Source organism: Pan paniscus, chromosome 2, assembly GCF_029289425.2.
Source record: "Pan paniscus chromosome 2, NHGRI_mPanPan1-v2.0_pri, whole genome shotgun sequence".
Taxonomy (NCBI): Eukaryota; Metazoa; Chordata; class Mammalia; order Primates; family Hominidae; genus Pan; species Pan paniscus.
Genome location: NC_085926.1, coordinates 12,285,878 through 12,303,524, shown reverse-complemented (window position 1 = coordinate 12,303,524; position 17,647 = coordinate 12,285,878). Strand labels below are relative to the sequence as shown.

The 17,647-nt window shown below is 37.3% G+C and overlaps 1 protein-coding gene across 6 annotated transcripts in view; it reads right to left on the bottom strand.

Moving 5' to 3' along the window:
* The window catches only part of PPARG (peroxisome proliferator activated receptor gamma), a 146,045-nt gene that overhangs the window by 118,245 nt on the left and 10,153 nt on the right, over window positions 1-17,647 (bottom strand). For 3 of the 6 annotated variants that reach the window (XM_034955813.4, XM_008951714.5, XM_063602181.1), the window contains exon 2: window positions 3,808-3,884. The gene's annotated coding sequence lies outside the window, so the exon portion shown is untranslated. Of the gene's footprint in view, window positions 1-3,807; window positions 3,885-9,972; window positions 10,079-14,084; window positions 17,632-17,647 lie in introns of those variants that run through there. The other 3 variants (XM_034955815.3, XM_034955816.3, XM_034955814.3) reach the window with 2 other exon arrangements.

Here is a 17,647-nt window from a genome sequence, read left to right as displayed (position 1 = left end):
ATTCCAAATACTTCACATTTCATTTTTCATGTCAAAATGCTTGAATTTAGACCGCTCATTTTCAGACGCCAAAGTACGTACCTGCTCCTAACTTTGTCTTTTAAGAGTTTGCTCTTTTGATTTTAAACGGCTTTATGCTTTTCTAAAGTTAAACTGATTTTCTAGACAACTTAATGCTGTCATTGATTTCCTTTAAGAATGAAAGTTCCCGTAGTACTACTTGTATTCACTGAATTCCCAGACATTTTGCCTAGAAACAATACGGTCTGCTTCTCTCCTCTTCCCATTCAAACAAATATAAGACTACGAGTTCTAAATTCTTGTTCAAATCCTGTCTTGGGTAATGATGATTGGTGGATCAAGAGATTTTTTTCAAAGTATTGCATGAAATACTTTGACAGTTCTGGTGTGAACATTCAAATTAGACCCTCACTGTCACCAACAAAAAACACTGCTAAGATGTGGTTCCCGAGGAGGCAGAGCTTTGTGGAGTTATTCCCACTCACAGGTTTCTAGAGGGCTGTAAGCAACTGGCTAAAGTATTAAGTACACTAAATAGAGACCAGACTTGTAGAGGTAGGGATGGGAGTGTGTATGAGAAGGATTAGAAAATAGCTCAAGAAATAGTCTTGATGAAAAGAATGCCCCTGCATTACTCTGTTCTAAGATTTGCAAATGCAGAATCTTCCTCTATAAATTAGCGAAAATCTAATGAGAATGATTATTTAGTGACTCCATTGTGACCTTAAAAAACTACTTAACTTGAAATAATCTGAGGCTTACAGAAAGGTTGCAAAGATAGTGGAGGGAGTTCCTACGTACCCTTCAGCCAGCTTCCCCCCAGTTACCACAGTGCAGTCCCAGCACAATTATCAGTGTTGATACACTGAAGCCAACATACAGCATCCACCTGAGTTCCAGCAACAGATGAATGGATAAAGAAATTGTAGCTCACATACACGATGGAATACCATTCAGCCATAAAACAGAATGAAATCCTGTCATTCATGACAATATGGATGAGCTTGGTGGTGATTATGTTAAGTGAAATAAGCAGACAGATACCACATGTTCTCACTCATATGCGAAGTTTAAAAAGTTGATCTCACAAAAGTGGACAGTAGAATAGTTGCTACTAGAGGCTGGGAAGGGCTGGGGATAGCAGGAGATTGGTTACCAGACACAAAACTACAGTTAGATACAAGGAACAGTTCTAATGATCTATAGCACTGTGGGGTGAATATAATTAACAGCAACCTATCGTATATTTTCCAATAGCTAGAAGAGCAGATTTTGAATGCTCCCAATACAAAAAAATGATAAGTGTTTGAGGTGATGGATATGCTACTTACCCTGATTTGATCATTACACATTGTATGCACGTATTGAAATGTCACACTGTACCACATAAATATGTACAATTATATGTTAATTAAAAATAATAATAAAAGCAAAAAAAGACCTAATAAATTGAGAATGGCACAATACTATAACTATTTGGATTTCACCAGTTTTCCTACTCATGTCCCTTTTCAGCTCTAGGATCCAATCCAGGATCCCACATTGCATTTAGTTGTCATGCAATATTCTCCTCCTAATCTGTAGTGGTTCCTTAGCAAAGATGTGTCTTTTATGCCTCTGACACTGTTGAACGGCGAGGGTCAGATATTTTGAAGAATGTGTTTGTATTTAGGTTAAAGCTTTCTCATAGTCAAATGAGATTAAGGATGTTTGGGAAGAATTCGAAAGGCATGATGTGTCCTTTTCAGGACATTCTATCAGGGGCATATGAGCTCACTATGTCTTATTATCCTTGATATTGACCTTGATCATGTGGTTAAGGTGGTGTCCATCAGGATTCTCCACTGTAAAGTTACTATGTTTCCTTCTGTAATTACTGAGTAAGTGGGGGCAGATACTTTGAGGTTATGCAAATATTCTGTTTCACCTTAAACTTTCACTCAATTAATTAATTAATTAATTAATTTTTTGAGAGGGTGTCTTGCTGTTGCCCAGGCTGTAGTACAGTGGTGCGATCTCAGCTCACTGCAACCTCCACCTCTTGGGTTCAAGTGATTCTCATGCCTCAGCCTCCCAAGTAGCTGGGATTATGGGCGTCCGCCATCACACCCAGCTAATTTTTATATTTTTAGTAGAGATGGGGTTTCACCATGTTGGCTAGTCTGGTCTCGAACTCCTGACCTCAAATGATCCGCCCACCTCAGCATCCCAAAGTTCTGGGATTACAGGCGTGAGCCACCATGCCTGGCCCACTCACTAATTTTAGTATTAGTGGAAGTTGCATGCAGCAATTACTGCTGTGGCTTTGTGACAACAATTTTCTATTTCCCCCATTCCTTTTACATTTATTAAAGTCTTCTACAAGAAAGAGTTCTTCTCCCCCCATTTATTTACTTATTCAGTCATTTATGTATATCAATCTGGACTCGTGTATACATTTTATTTATAAATCAGATTATAATTCAATATTATACATAGTTATTTTATTGATGAAATTGTTCCAGCTTTGGCCACTGGGAGCTCTTTCAGGCTGACCACAACATCCTCCAGGCTCAGCCTGTATTTTCCCTGCCCCAGCCTTAGAATTAACCACTTCTCCAAAGAGCTCTGGTTTCCTTTAAGGAAAAATGGTATAGATTGAGTATCTCTTATCCAAAATGTTTGGGACCAGAAATATCTCGGATTTTGAATTTTTTTGGATTTTGGAATATTTGCTTAACACTTACTTGTTGAGCATCCCAAATCCAAAAATCCAAAATCCAAAATGCTTCAAGAGTATTTTATTTGAGCATCACCTATATGCCCAAAAAGTTTGGAATCTGAAAGCATTTTGAAGTTCAGATTTTCAGATTTGGGATGCTCAGCCTGTATTAGGAAACCACGATCTAGTTTGCTACTGGGGAGTCACTGCTTCTAGGTCCTCTAGAAGCAGACAGTTAGCAAACATATATATGTATAATAACCCACATATATACACATCTCTATATTAATTTCTGTATCTATCTATCTGATGATTCTTTATTCAATGTTGTGGATTTCATTTATTTGCAGATTTCAGGAAAATGAGCTATTCTGTGATAGCTCATGATTTACCAAAATCAATAGTCCTAAAACTACATAAAACCTTAAAGTGACAGGTCTCCTTTTCCTTCCCAAAAAAGTTGGGGACTAAGAACTGTCTTAGAACCCTATAGTTAGGCCTCAGAAGGATAAACTATCCATGGTGGATATCCCAAAACTTTGGGAGCCCCTGGAGCCTCTGAAATCCTACCCCAATCTAGTCAGTTCCAGGAAGGAAGTAGTTTTAATGCCAGGTAGAACTTAGCAATTCTTCCTCCTAGAATGGAGCACCTTTGGCTTATATGAAGCTACTTTCTCCTTTGTGACCACAGATTATGACTGCATGGCCAATAGGGAACCAGGAAAGAAATCTTAATTTTTATCTCAATTTAATTAAAAGTATCATAAGAATCTAAAATAATGTAATTATTACTTAAGTAGAAAAATAAGATGAATATAAAAGACTTTAATTAGAGATTCATTTTTAAGGATTTGAGTTATTTCTCAACTTCTAGGTCATTTTCCTATCTTACCTTTGTTTTGTGTTAGACAAATATGTTACACTGCATAGTCCAACTGACTGGAAAATTATATAGCAGAAAGTATTATAATAGTCAAAAATCACTCTCTAGGAAATTTTACAATAAAATACAATGTATAATTTACATATTCTTTAAAAGGGATACTTTTCAATACAAATGCAGTATAAATTCTGATTTTACTTACTGTTAAGGGCTGACTCTTGTTTGAGAAAATGGCCTTCTTGTTGTATATTTGTGGTTTAGTGTTGGCTTCTTTCAAATCTGAACAATAAAAAAGAAACAAGATTTTCAATATACACACATGTTCAGAATGTGTACACATGTACACAGCCTAGGCTGCCAAAATGTACATGCCCAAATAAATTTACCTTCTCTATTGGATTTCATTCTGAATGTTTGCTTTCCCTGAGCCTACGATGCTTTCTATTCTCTAGAAGTAACTAACAGACCACAAAATGATTCATCATAAATCATGCAGGGCTGGAGAATCTTTTAAAAATTATTTCATAAAAGAAACATCTATTAGATTCACTTCACCTACTTTCCTATTTCCATCACTAACATGAATGAAGCCCCTTTCCATCTTTTATGTCACATGAATGATGATACCTCTATTACTGCGCAGACTTAAGAAAAACTAGACCTTAAAAGGATTAATAACCCTGAAAGTTAATGTTTGAGAAGTTATACATTGCAAAAACGATCCTTAGTAAAATATAACTTCATTCTAGATGACACATGGTTATTAAGCCTAAGGTGACAGTACAGTTGTGTGCCACACCACTTAGGCAAGGCAAATGCAGCACACCCCTCGCGAAGCAGACTTTTCAGAGGATGAACCAGAGAGCAGATCATCTAAGTAAATGGTCCTAGGGTCTTAGGATTCACAACCTTATCTCTTATGAAAGGCTCAAGGATCCTAGAATAGCTGTATTTTCCATCAAGACAAAACAGCATCTAATGCCAAAAGCCTTATCATCAGGGCTTGAATAGCGCCAACATCGAGACCCGACATTCTACACAGTCTTACCTACATGAAACTCTACAGTATTTTCTCTTTTAAATCTGTACCTTTTAATTTTTAATTTACAAAAGCTATTTTATTACTTAACACATGGCATAAATGTAGTAGACCATGAAGATAAAACGTTTTCCCATTTTGTTAACTCTAGCAGGAAATAATATAAACTATAGCCAACGTATTTTGCCTGTTTATTTATTTCTCTGGCATTGTTTAGTACTTCTATTTGAAAAATGAGAGAAAACCTTTTCACTTTGGAAGGCTGAGGCAGGCGGATTGCTTGAGCCCAGGAGTTGGAGACCAGCCTGAGCACCACAGCGAAATCCTGTCTCTACAAAAAACAGAAAAATTAGCTGGGCATGGTGGCATGTGCCTGTAGTCCCAGCTACTCAAGAGGCTGAAGCAGGAGGAACTCTTGAGTCCCAGAGTTCAAGGCTGCAGTGAGCTATGATCACACCACTGCACTCCAGCCTGGGCAACAGTGAGACCCTGTCTCAAAAATAAAAAAAAACTTTTTAATACAGACTCAATATCAAAAACAAAGCAACAATTTTCTTTTCAGAATGGGACATGTTCTTCTTTAGAAAGAGCTAATGTGTCAGTGTGTAATGCCCACATGTTTTATGTTTTCTGGCTGTGACTGCTGACCGGTATCACAGCAATTTACATAAACACACTCTAATGTGTGAGCCAGAAATGAAAGGAGCACCCACAGCGAAACCGCTCATTACACACAACAGGCAGAACACATGAGAGATGAGAAACACTTTATCTATGACAGATTACCACTTGGGTTTTTTTTTTTTTTTTTTTTTTTACATTTAAGGCAACTATTAAAAAGGGCTCAAATACGTGAAAACAAAGGAAAAAATTTTAATCTAAAAAACGGAACCAAATCTGTATGTAAAAATTAAAGAAGTTGATTCCAGGTTAAGATTAAGTTGTACCAGCTTTCCTTGATACTTGTGCCAATTTTCCTTTGAAATACATAGGTATTTCTTCAGAAGTAGATGGGCAAAAAGTAAAGATTTCTAGAAACTGGTATCTATTCCTAGTGTGTAGCCCCAAGTGTTGGATCAAACAGAACACTTGGCTGGTTCTTACTACTGTCAGAGTCAGGCAGACTTAGGTAACCTTTCCCCCAGACCCCCTCCTGCTACCAGTCCTCTTCCTTCTGAACCCATTCAGAACTGCACTGTATCTTAGAAGGAATCGTCCCCAGACGTGAAACACAGTAGGGCAGAGACAAGATCCATTCTGGGGGGAGTAGACACCAAGGATTGCCGTTTTTTCACCTCTGCCATCTGGTCAATTAACTCAAGATTAGTTGATATTCATTCGATTATAAACACCCTACCCATCATCCCTAGAAGCCAGAGAACTGGGCTGTGAAGACAGCAGACAATTGCCTCACACTTAAACACAGCCCACGTTAGACAGGGGCTGTTCATCTCTACTCACACAATGATTTTACATCTGGGATGGGATTTTTACCAGAACCTAAGTAAATAATAAGGCAGGCCAAGGGCAGTTTACTCAGACTAAATTGTCTGAAATGAAATAAATGGTGAAGTTGACTTAAGATACAGAAAAATAATTAACAATGGAAATAATTGAAAACTTATCAAAGAATTACTTCCTCCAAAAGCTATTAGTTTTATAGTTGATTTTTTAAAGCTTTCAAGGAAGAGATAATTTTCTTACTACATAAGCTGTTTCTCAGTAGGAAAAAATACAGTGACATAATTAACTTTTCTGGAGTGTCATAACACTGATATTAAAACCTGACAACAGAGAAAAATATCAGTCCCACTTATCAATATTGATTTTAAATAATAAATAAAATGCTAATTAACAAATTAAATCCTCTATTAAAATAATGAACCACCATAATCAAGTTACATTTATCTCAGAAAGGCAAAGAGGATTTAATATTTGAAAATCTATTAAAATGTGTCACAGCACTAGGTCAAAAAACTGTATGATTACTACAAAAAATGACAAAAACAGTACTCAGTAAAATTCAACATCCATTGTTGACAAAATTTCTTTTAAAAAGTATGAAACTTTAAAAACAAGAATATTAATCTCAAACTTTACAATCAGTATCATCTTAATTGTGAAATACAAGAGCAGCATTTCCCAAAATGTATTCTATAGATAACTTGTTCCCTAAGATTTTCCAACAGAAAAGGTTCTACCATAAAATAAATTTGCATATGGTCTTCATTTTTGGAGATTAATAAAGTACATTAGCATAGTATGTACTCTGCAAATCTTGTAATTTAAAAAACAAAACCATCATCAACAATAACAATCTGCTTCTCGGTTTAATTCAAGTTCTCAAACTTACTTGAACACATGTTTTTAATTTTTTATTATTTCACTCCTCAACCCACTTTACTGTGGTTTTTGTCACCTACCTTTCTACTGAAACTTAAGTATATGTCATCTCCTTCTTGCTAAATCCATTAGACTTTTCTTGACTTCAATTCTATTTTCTCAGTGGCATGCTGGTAAATATTTAACTGGCTCTCTTTGCAGAGAAAAATGCCCTGATTGGTAGTGTTTGCCAATTTTTGTGGTGTAAATACTCCCACCATGACTGATTTAAAAGCAGCACAAATATTACAGTGTATTTCCATTACTCAGATACCATGGGCATGAATCATCTCAGCAATGTAAAGTAATTAGGAAGTGGTATGCTTTGTGTATTTATTACTTTTATTTTTAATATAATTTGTTTAACTGTATTCAATTTAAGTTTTAATAATACCATGCATAACGATTGGCTCAATACAATTGTGAAAATTTAACAATGTGGCTCCAGCACACCACGGTCTCTGCCTCTGCAGCATTTGATATTTTGCCCATCCTCCACTATTGAATCTGTCTCTTTTCTTGGCTCCTTGAAATCAGTTTCTCCTTTTTTCTTTTTTTTTTTTTTTTGAGACAGGGTCTTGCTCTGTCATCCAGGTTAGAGTACAGTGGTGTGATCATGGTTCACTGTAGCCTCAACCACCCAGGCTCAAGTGATGCTCTCACCTCGGCCTCCCAAGTAGCTGGGACTACATGTGTACGCCATCACACCTGGCTAATTTTTCATTTTTTTGCAGAGGCGAGATCTCCTTATGTTGTTCATGCTGATCTCTAACCCGCCTTGGCCTCCCAAAGTGCTGGGATTACAGGTGTGAGTCACTGTGCATGGCCTCTTATTATCCTACCTTATGATGACTATTTTAGTCCCTTTTCCTGGTACCCCTGCTTTCTGAGCTTTTCTATTTTGTGTTCTCTAAGTTTCTTCTTGGCCTTCATCTCTTCTTTATATTCTTGCCCTCAGCACTGTGACTCATAACACATCTACTTGCTTACAGCTCCCAAATCTATCTCTAAACACAACTCCTCTCTTGAGAGTTCCAAGGAAGAACAATTCAACACCTAATTGGACAACTCCTTATTCTCTGCAAAATTAAAAGAAATTCCTTCCTTTACCGGGGTCTTTCAAAATACATTAAAGAAAATTCAGCTTATAACCACAAAGCAACCCTTCTCATATACTCCTTCCCTTCAATTTCCTCTTAATTCCCTTTAATTTTCCTTTAAGTGTTTTCACACACCATGCTCTCCAAAGTGTCTCCTTCACCAAAGGCTGTCCTACCTACACACAGTCTTTATTCCCAGCCCAGGAATTTCACGATCTCTCTCTCTTCCTCTCATTCTCAGCACTTTATGTCTATCAACCCAAATCTTCTGCTTTTCTTGACTAGTTCCTTTCTACTCATTCTCTAATTCTTTTTCATAAAAACATAGGACTGACCTTGTAAGATCAACTTTTTTAAGAGTAGGGGAAGGGATTATTGTACTGTCAAATTACAATTCTCTTTGGTGGGTTGGGAGAGGTGGAAGTATGTGAACACTCACAAATGACTAATTTTTGTCCTATGCAAGTAAATACACGGATCTGTCCCCTAACCCCACCATAGCTGACTGATTCAATTAGAGGCCAGACACAAGATGAGCCGTTTACATTCCTCTCCAGATTTTTTACAACACTGACAAAATTTGCTATATTCAATTGACCTCTGTATCCTGAGACAAAATAAAATGTCTTTATTTAGATTAAGAGGAATTTAAGAGAGACAAAAAAAAAAAAGAATTTCCTAACAGTGGTTGATTTTTTTTTTTTTTTTTTGAGACGGAGTCTTGCTCTGTCGCCCAGGCTGGAGTGCAGTGGCGCGATCTCGGCTCACTGCAATCTCTGCCTCCCGGGTTCACGCCATTCTCCTGCCTCAGCCTCCCTAATGGCTGGGATTACAGGCGCCCACCACCACGCCCGGCTAATTTTTTGTATTTTTAGTAGAGATGGGGTTACACCGTGTTAGCCAGGATGGTCTCGATCTCCTGACCTCGTGATCCACCAGCCTCGGCCTCCCAAAGTGCTGGGATTACAGGCGTGAGCCACCGCGCCCGGCCCAGCGGTTGATTTCTAAGTGATGATGAAGTTACTAAATATAAAGATTTGGTGATCTAATTTATCTTGTCATAAGCAACAACAGGTACTTTCAAGTTGCTTACTACTTACAAGACACATAAGCTGATTTGCAGTGAATTAACACAACTAAAAGTTTAAATTTAATCCACTGTTACATGTGAATATGGTTACACCTGTATAGGTCTAATTGTTAAATGTGGAATAGTGGTGGTGGTGGTGATGGGATGTGGACATCTCATTCCCTGGAAGGCCAAATACTTGCAAAGTAGGCTCCTGTGCGTGACAGGGTGGCTGGGTTCAGATTGTCTGGGTTCAAATCCTAGTTTTTATCACCTGGCAGGTTATTTTACCTCTCTGTTCCTGTTTCTTCATCTGACTTTAATACTGTATATTAGGAGTCCCCCACCCCAAGGCCGTGAAGCAGTAGCAGTCCATGGCCTGTTAGGAACTGGGCCACGTGGCAGGAGATGAGTGGTGGACGAGCGAACATTATTGCCTGAGCTCCGCCTCCTGTCAGATCAGTAGCAGCCTTAGATTCTCAAAGGAGTGCAAACCCTATTGTGAACTGTGCATGTGAGGGATCTATGTTGCATGCTTCTTATGAGAATCTAACTAATGCCTGATGATCTAAGGTGGAACAGTTTCATCCTGAAACCATTTCCACCTGCCACCAGTCTGTTGAAAAACTGTCTTCCATGAAACCAGTCCCTGGTGCCAAAAAGGTGGGGGACTGCTGGTGTACATAGCTGCTGAAAGAATAAAATGAGTTAATGTATATAATGTGCTTAAAACAGAGCCTGATATAGAATAAGCATTCAACAAATATTAATTATTACCATCAAGAGCTAGATGACTTCTTTGGTGCTTGAGTTAATTATGGAGTTATCGTTCAGAAGGATGGTTAAATGACATTTTGGTTCAAGATTTAAACTGCAGAATGGTCTAAAGGTAGAGAGAATGGAGAGAAAACGTTCTCTAAGCATGAAATTGTATGGTTACATTTATAAATTCATTGTATACTAAGTTACCTTAATGAGTAATGTTAGTCTAAAAAGTTATGATGGCTATTTGGGATTAGGAGGTAGAATAACACTACAGATTTGAAATATTAAGCAACAATTATTTGTTGAGCATCTGCTATTTGTTAGCAGTGTTCTACACAATAAAGATACAGAATTAACAAAACAAATACTCCAGCTCTTGTATGACTGCACATATGAAAGTGTAATAAAAAATTAGATGCTGAAGACATCTGCTATATCTGCATTTGGAAAAAAGAGGACAGAAACCAAGGTTGTTAAAGACAATTAGGAGTTATTCAACAAGCCATTATGCTTACAAAAATTTATGAGTCAAAGTCTACTGACCTCCTTCTACCAATTTGAAGATTAGTGAGTCAATACTTTAAAAAAATCAATCAAAATCCATTTATAAGTGACATCCAACTTTATTTCATCTCATAAAGAGGAACATAACATTTCTGTTAATGTTAAATTCAGAATAAAAAATCCCTATTTGATCATGTGTTTAGTAGATAAAAGTATACTTCACTTCCATATTACACTCAGAGACAACCAAAGGCAGAGACAGTAGCAATTGGGAAAGAGAGGAAAGGAAGCAGAAATTCAGAGGGAGAGAAACAGAGACAGAAAAGAAGGAAAGAAGAAAACATAGGTAACACCAGGAACGAAAAAGGGGAGAAGGGTAGAGGGAACAAGAACAAGAGCTAGCGCTACAATTGAGGGGAAAAGAGGAGGAAAGAGAGGAAGAAAGGAAGGAAAGAAGATAGAAGACAAGAAAGGCTCAGACATTCCAATTAGTCAGAGGCAGTAACTTTTCCATGTTCAAGGTCAGCTATTTGCTTTGGATATCAGTATCAGAGAGAGTCGTCATTAGTTGTTAAATATTAAGAAATTAAGGAGCCACCAAAATTACTCAGCCAAAAAGTTTTCCCATTGTTATTACATATAAATGCGACTTTAAAGAAACTATCTTTGCTTCTTTCTGTATTCACGTTTTCCTTTGCTCATACTATTTTTCCACTTGAAATATTTTCTCCGCCCTCACCTCACATTCATTCAACAATATTCAATAAATATTTATTGGGTAACTACCGTGTAATACCAGGCACATGTGAAATTTTTACATACATCTTAATGAAAAGTATAACCTGTTTTAATAATACATAATGAAAATTGGCTATTTTAACAAAATATTCTACTAGACTTGAAGTGAAACAAATTTTTTTCTTCTGCAGCTAACATTTTTCTTCACCTGATACCATAAGCATTAAAATCATCCTCATGAAAATAATGTCCTTTGAGTTAAAAACATTCTAGAATTTCCCCCAAAATATAGTAAGGCTATCACTCCTATAGGAGTCTACGTCCTCCACATCCTCTAAAGTGCAATTAACCTATGATCATTCTAGCTGTTAAACGTAACAGTTTGACGTTTGCAGTAACTGGTCACATAAGTTGAATAATAAAAGTTATTTCACCCAATTAAAATGGCATCCCAAAGACATCCTCAAGTGGGTAGTCACGCCTGGTCTTATTCAACCCCAATATGACATCACGGGGGCAAGAATGAATGATTTACAGGTCAGCAGCTTGACTGCAATTTATGTAACTCACTTCTGCAGAAATTTGCGTGACTTGTGACACACATCACGTGAAAGAGGAACTTACTATAAATATTAAAGTTGGAAATAAGTGAATGTCTGAGAAGGCATTAGAGAATAGTACTTGCTTTAAAAAGAATTGTGGAACTAACTGTACACATAAGTTCAAAATTGAATCTACATGTAAATTTAGGTAACTGTAATTCCAAGTGCTAACAGAAACAGACAGAAACTTAGTATATGTACTGGTGTTCCAATACAGCCAGTTATGAAGAAAATATGTTCTACTAAGTTCACATTAGAGAATAGGGAATCATGGCACCTTAGTTACACAAGACCTGATAAGTCACCCACTCCATTTCTCCCACCAAAGCAAGACTTCTTGAGAGATGATTCAGACTCCGCATGAATATGTCCAATGACGAAGCACTCACTTTCTCACAAATCATCCTTTCCCGCTATGGGACAGCTGTAGTTATTAGAATGCTTTCCTTATGCTGAGCTGAACCAGACCTCCCTTTAATTCCTAGCAATCCTTTGACAAAGAAGGACTATTTATGTGACAGCGATCTCCACAAGGGAAAGTGCCAGTCCATCTTGCCTACTGCTCTGGTCCCAGTGTCTAGCGCAAGGGGTGGAACACTGTAAAGGAGCCATAAAACATGACTGCCTGGCCAGGCACAGTGGCTCACACCTGTAATCCCAGCACTTTGGGAGGCTGAGGCGGGCAGATCACTTGAGGTCAGGAGTTCGAAACCAGCCTAGCTAATATGGCGAAACCCCATCTCTACTAAAAATACTTTTAAAAACTAGCCGGGTGTGGTGGTGCATGCCTGTAATCCCAGCTACTCAGGAGGGTAAGGCAGGAGAATCGCTTGAACCCAGGAGGCGGAGGTTTCAGTGAGTCAAGATCGTGCCACTGCACTCTAGCCTGGGTGACAGAGTGAGACTCCATCTCCAAAAAAAAAAAAAGACTGCCCTACAGGAGTCAGTCATCAACTCCACTCATTCATCCTTTAGGGCAGCGGTCTTCTAACTCTGGCATGAAGGAAGTTTTCTTGTCTCTTACACCTACTGTGGATATTGCTATGAAATGCAAAATCATGCGCTCGAATATCATAATAATATTAAAGTTTTAAAGACTTACCCTCAAATCTATCCTTACTGTGTGCCAGGTCTGTAACTAACACTTGTGGGGCAGCATCAAGCCACGGACCACACTTTGAGCATCATTCTCTGCTTCAGAGCATCGTCCACATCTGCCCTTCCACTTTACTCTTACAGGCCCTCCTCACGGTATGTCCGGATTTTGCAGCAGCCTCCTGACTGCTTTCCCTGCATGCCACTGCCAAATCAATCTTCTGATTCAATCATCTCACCCCTCTTCTTACGATATGGAATCTCCCCGCTCCTGAGATAAAACCCACACTCCTTCTCCTGCATTCCAGACCTTTTATCATCTGGCCTAAAATCTACACTTCCAACCATGTTTCTCACTACTCACATCCATGCACTCTCCACTTCAAACTGGTTAATCTCTGCAAACCTTCCCTTAACTCTATGCTTATTTGCTATTCCAGGCTTTGTTTTCTTATACTGGAAATTATTTTCTCTTTTGGTTACCTCAAACCAGGAACTTTTTTTTTCTTAATTTGAGGTAAAATTCACAATTTAAAATGTATTTATGAAGTGTGTACAATCCAATGGTATTTAGTAATTCTTAAAGCTGTGCAATCATCACCTCTGTGTAGTTCCAAAACATGTTCATCATCTCCAAAGGAAATCCTGTACCCATTAAGCAGTCACTCCCCCTTTCCTTTCTCTTCAGCCCCTGGCAACTCATCTGCTTCCTATCTCTATGGATGTACCTACTTGGGATATTTTATACAAATGGAATCATCCTTTAATTCCCTTCTTGTTTCTTCTTCTGTATTGTTTTTAGTATTTTTCGTGAGGCTATCCTGTCAATCCCTGAGCTTCCAAAGTTTAGTTCAATTCCCACTTTCTCTACGAGGCTTTACCTGGCTGTACCCTCCACTCCACACTGATCTTAGCCTTCTCTGAATTTCTGTAGCATTTGTTTTCTCCCTTTACTTATTTTAGCCCTTAATCACATACTGCTGTGAATTGTTAGTTACCTGTTTCAACACTACCCCTTCTTGGCTCACGCAGATGATAATCTGGTAGCTACAGAAGCTCTGGTATCTCCCTTTGTGCCTAGAACCAACTTGAACACATGTGCAACTGTTGTGTCTGGCAAGACATGAAGGAATAATAAATCAAGAAAACTGAAGTCTAGATGATGAATAAGAGGAAGCCTCAAACCTGTTTCAGTTCTTTATCCTTCCTTATATTATCTTCTCTTGGTAAGAGAATCATCTGCTTGTGTCTAGCAGGGCACTTCTTTGCCCTAGTAGCTGAACAGGTGTGGTGGCAGGAGGAGAATGGCAGGTTGCCCAGCGGTGGAGAGCATGGAAGTTCCTTGCATTGATCTTTAGTGAGCAGACTCCTACCTTCGTTCTACACCCACAGATGAAGGCCTACCAAGAAGACTGGGTGTCCAGAGATGTCACAAGGTCCATCTATTTGCCTTGCTTGTATATGTAAAGCAGTTTCTTTGGTATTTTGAAGTTGCTTATTAACACATATCTACCCTATAAAAGGAGATTAACTGTTAAATAATTGTGATGATAATACTTGTGATTCATATATGAACTAGCTGAGCAACTGAATTAAATTACATATTATGAACAAATGAGGCCAAAACTTGATAGTGTTTTATCTAACATGTAACGAAGTTTAAGAAGAGAACCAGTTTTATTTTATGCATGAGTAGTAAGTCTGAATAACATTTTGTACTGGGCATTATTGTAAACCTTTCTCCAACTGTGGTACTAAGCAGAGTTTGTTACAGTTGCCATTGAAAGTCTCCAAACAAGAATGCAAAACAATGCTCTGGCCCTTAGGCCATTAAAAAACCTGTTCTTCTGACCAGAACAACTACGAGGTCCAACATAGAATGTTGAAGTCTATAATTAACATTTTTCCCTTTCATATCCCATTTTGCCTGCTTTAGAATAACAAAATGGAAATTTCTCCTGGCATTAGTTTCATATCATTATGTATCATAAAAACAATACATAAAATAGGAATTAATATTTTAAAGAGTAGTTTAGGAAATTCCCTAAGATTGTGGAGAATCCTATACAAGTGATACTGAAAAAGCACACACTTGTCCTCAAAATAAAATCAAGTTGAAAAGTATTAAAAAGTGTATATACTGCACCCAGTTTGGCTGGGAATTAGGGAAGGTATACAGTGCACAGCAAGGTAAAGAGAATGAGAACTACTATACACATTCTTACCCTCTAGGAACTAACAATTTTGCTTGGTACATGGAATTTTCCCAAGAAAATTATCAGACATGACATCAAATAATCAGCAAATATGTGTAACACAGAACATGGAATATATCAGATTCCATTTCAGAGTAGATCTGCCTTCTAATTATGTTTTACTTTGGCTGATATTAATATTAGTTTGCATTTTCTGAATTCAAAAGCTGGTTTCACCTCCTTTGAGAATGAAAAAAAAAAAGCTGGGACCAGGATAAATATTTCATACACAAGTTATATGACAAAGAAAGTCAACCTGACATTTAAAAATTTAATGTTCACGATAAAAAGAAATTAACTGTGGCTGTATTGTGCTTGGTTAGGATCAAAGATCATACAGCAGGCTAAGTCGAATACACAGCATGAATTACATGAATGGCTTAAAGACACAACCATGGCAATGCGCTGTGTTCAATCACTGAGTCATTTTCTCAGCTTTTATTGAGCCGTGGTAATCTGTGTGCCCAGTGCCAGATACTGCTATGTCTCACCATTTTATAAGGTCATGTTCATAGGTGGGCAGGTTTAATGAGTGGTCATTTGGTAAATGTTTGTAGAACCAAACAAATTAACTCTGGTGAAATTTGCAAAATTTGAAGGTTTTGGTTACATCTGTATTGAGTTACACTGTAACATTTCACGGCCCTGTATATATGAAAGAATTAATTCTATTTAACTTTATATAAAGTCCATCAAAATTGATTTTCCTTATCATTTTTTCCCAAAAAATTCATGTGGTTCAGAATTTATTTCTAAGTGGTCAATATGATATTTTCTGTCAACTTGAAAACAGAACTGAAATAGTAAACAATTTGTGAATACAGACATTGAAAATAGCTATAGTTAAGTAATTTGATCAAAATAATTTGGTCGTTTAAAATAGGATCTGGGTCTCCTTTTACGCAAATATTATATTCTAAGCTTCTAAAAGTTTGTAATGGCCTTTTAAAGAGAAAGTAGCCAACTTTATCTCCCAAGAAAAAAAGTTTTTTTGATGTTAATGGGACAGTCTCCATGAACTTTGTTTTACATTTTCTTAGGGGTAAATAATTTTTTTAAATTAATCGATTTATTTATAAATTAAATTCACTTGAATAGTTAACCACTTAAATCTACTGTGAAAACATTACAAAAATAAATAATCCTTTTGCAAAGTGAATAATCCTCTTGTCATTTGGATTTTCAAGGAAAGTAATAACTTATTAGCAAAGGATTCATTCTTACCTCCTTTGAAATCACTTCATTACTGAGACAGAAATTATAAATATATTATGCATAATATACAACATAGAATACATGCAACATAACCTAAGATAATAAGATAGTAAGAGAGCTGGGAAAAAATATTCAAGGATACAGATTTTCTTTCCCATACACTATACCAATCTCAGAGAGAGCCACCTGAGTCCACGGTGCCTAGCAATGCCATCTAGTTACAAGGCACGGGCCCATTCACCCCCTCTTAGTCACCGTCATTCCCATTGAAAAATGTTCTCGTTAAATCTAGATAACAATAATTGTAAACTCAAGGAGGAATGGAATTTGTCTGTTCATTGCTTTATCCTCCTTATCTGAAACAGCTTTTGGCACAAAGTAGGGGCTCAATAGACATTTGTTGAATAAATCTTCATTTAAAAAAAGCTTCAGGCTGGGCGTGTGGCTCACACCTATAATCCCAGCACTTTGGGAGGCAGAGGCCAGAGGACTGCTTGGGCCTACGAGTTCAAGACCAGCCTGGCAATACGGCGAACCCCTGTTTCTACAAAAAATATAAAAATTAGCTGGGTGTAGTGGCTCACACCTGTAGTCCCAGCTACTTGGGAGGCTGAGGTGGGAGGATCACTTAAACCCAAGAAGTTGAGGCTGCAGTGAGCCATGATGGCACCACTGCACTCCAGCCTGGGTGACAGAGTGAGACCCTGTCTCAATAAATAAATAAATAAAATACAAAAATGAAAATAAAACGCATCAGTCTCAGTAGATCTATTCTCTAAGGTATCATCACATCGAGTTTCTTTTACCCATAAACACATTCTAAGATCTATAAACTAAATATTGTTAGCTGAAGTTTGTCTTGGCTTATCATTAAGGATGAAATCATCCCAAACTGGGGAGGCATACAGAATAAATATTTATAACACTGATATGAAATTTCTAAAAAGTTTTTAAAACTTTAAGATAAAGATTATTCTAGGACATGCCACAAGTTTCACAAAAGAAGTCCCAAAGAAAGTGACAAGAAAAATGTAATCTGTAACCGCTGTCAAAGGCAAAACCACTTAACTTTCTCCTTTGGGATTTCTAGGACAATGCAACAGAAAAGATGAAAAAAGAATTCATTCAAAGGCTATTACTGTGTGTGTGTGTGTGTGTGTGTGTGTGTGTGTGTGTGTGTGTGTGTCTATACATATATATAACTTTCACAATGTTCACACTGATTTTGGGAAACCTCTACTCGCTTGCTATTTTACATTTCTTTTTATTTTTAAAATT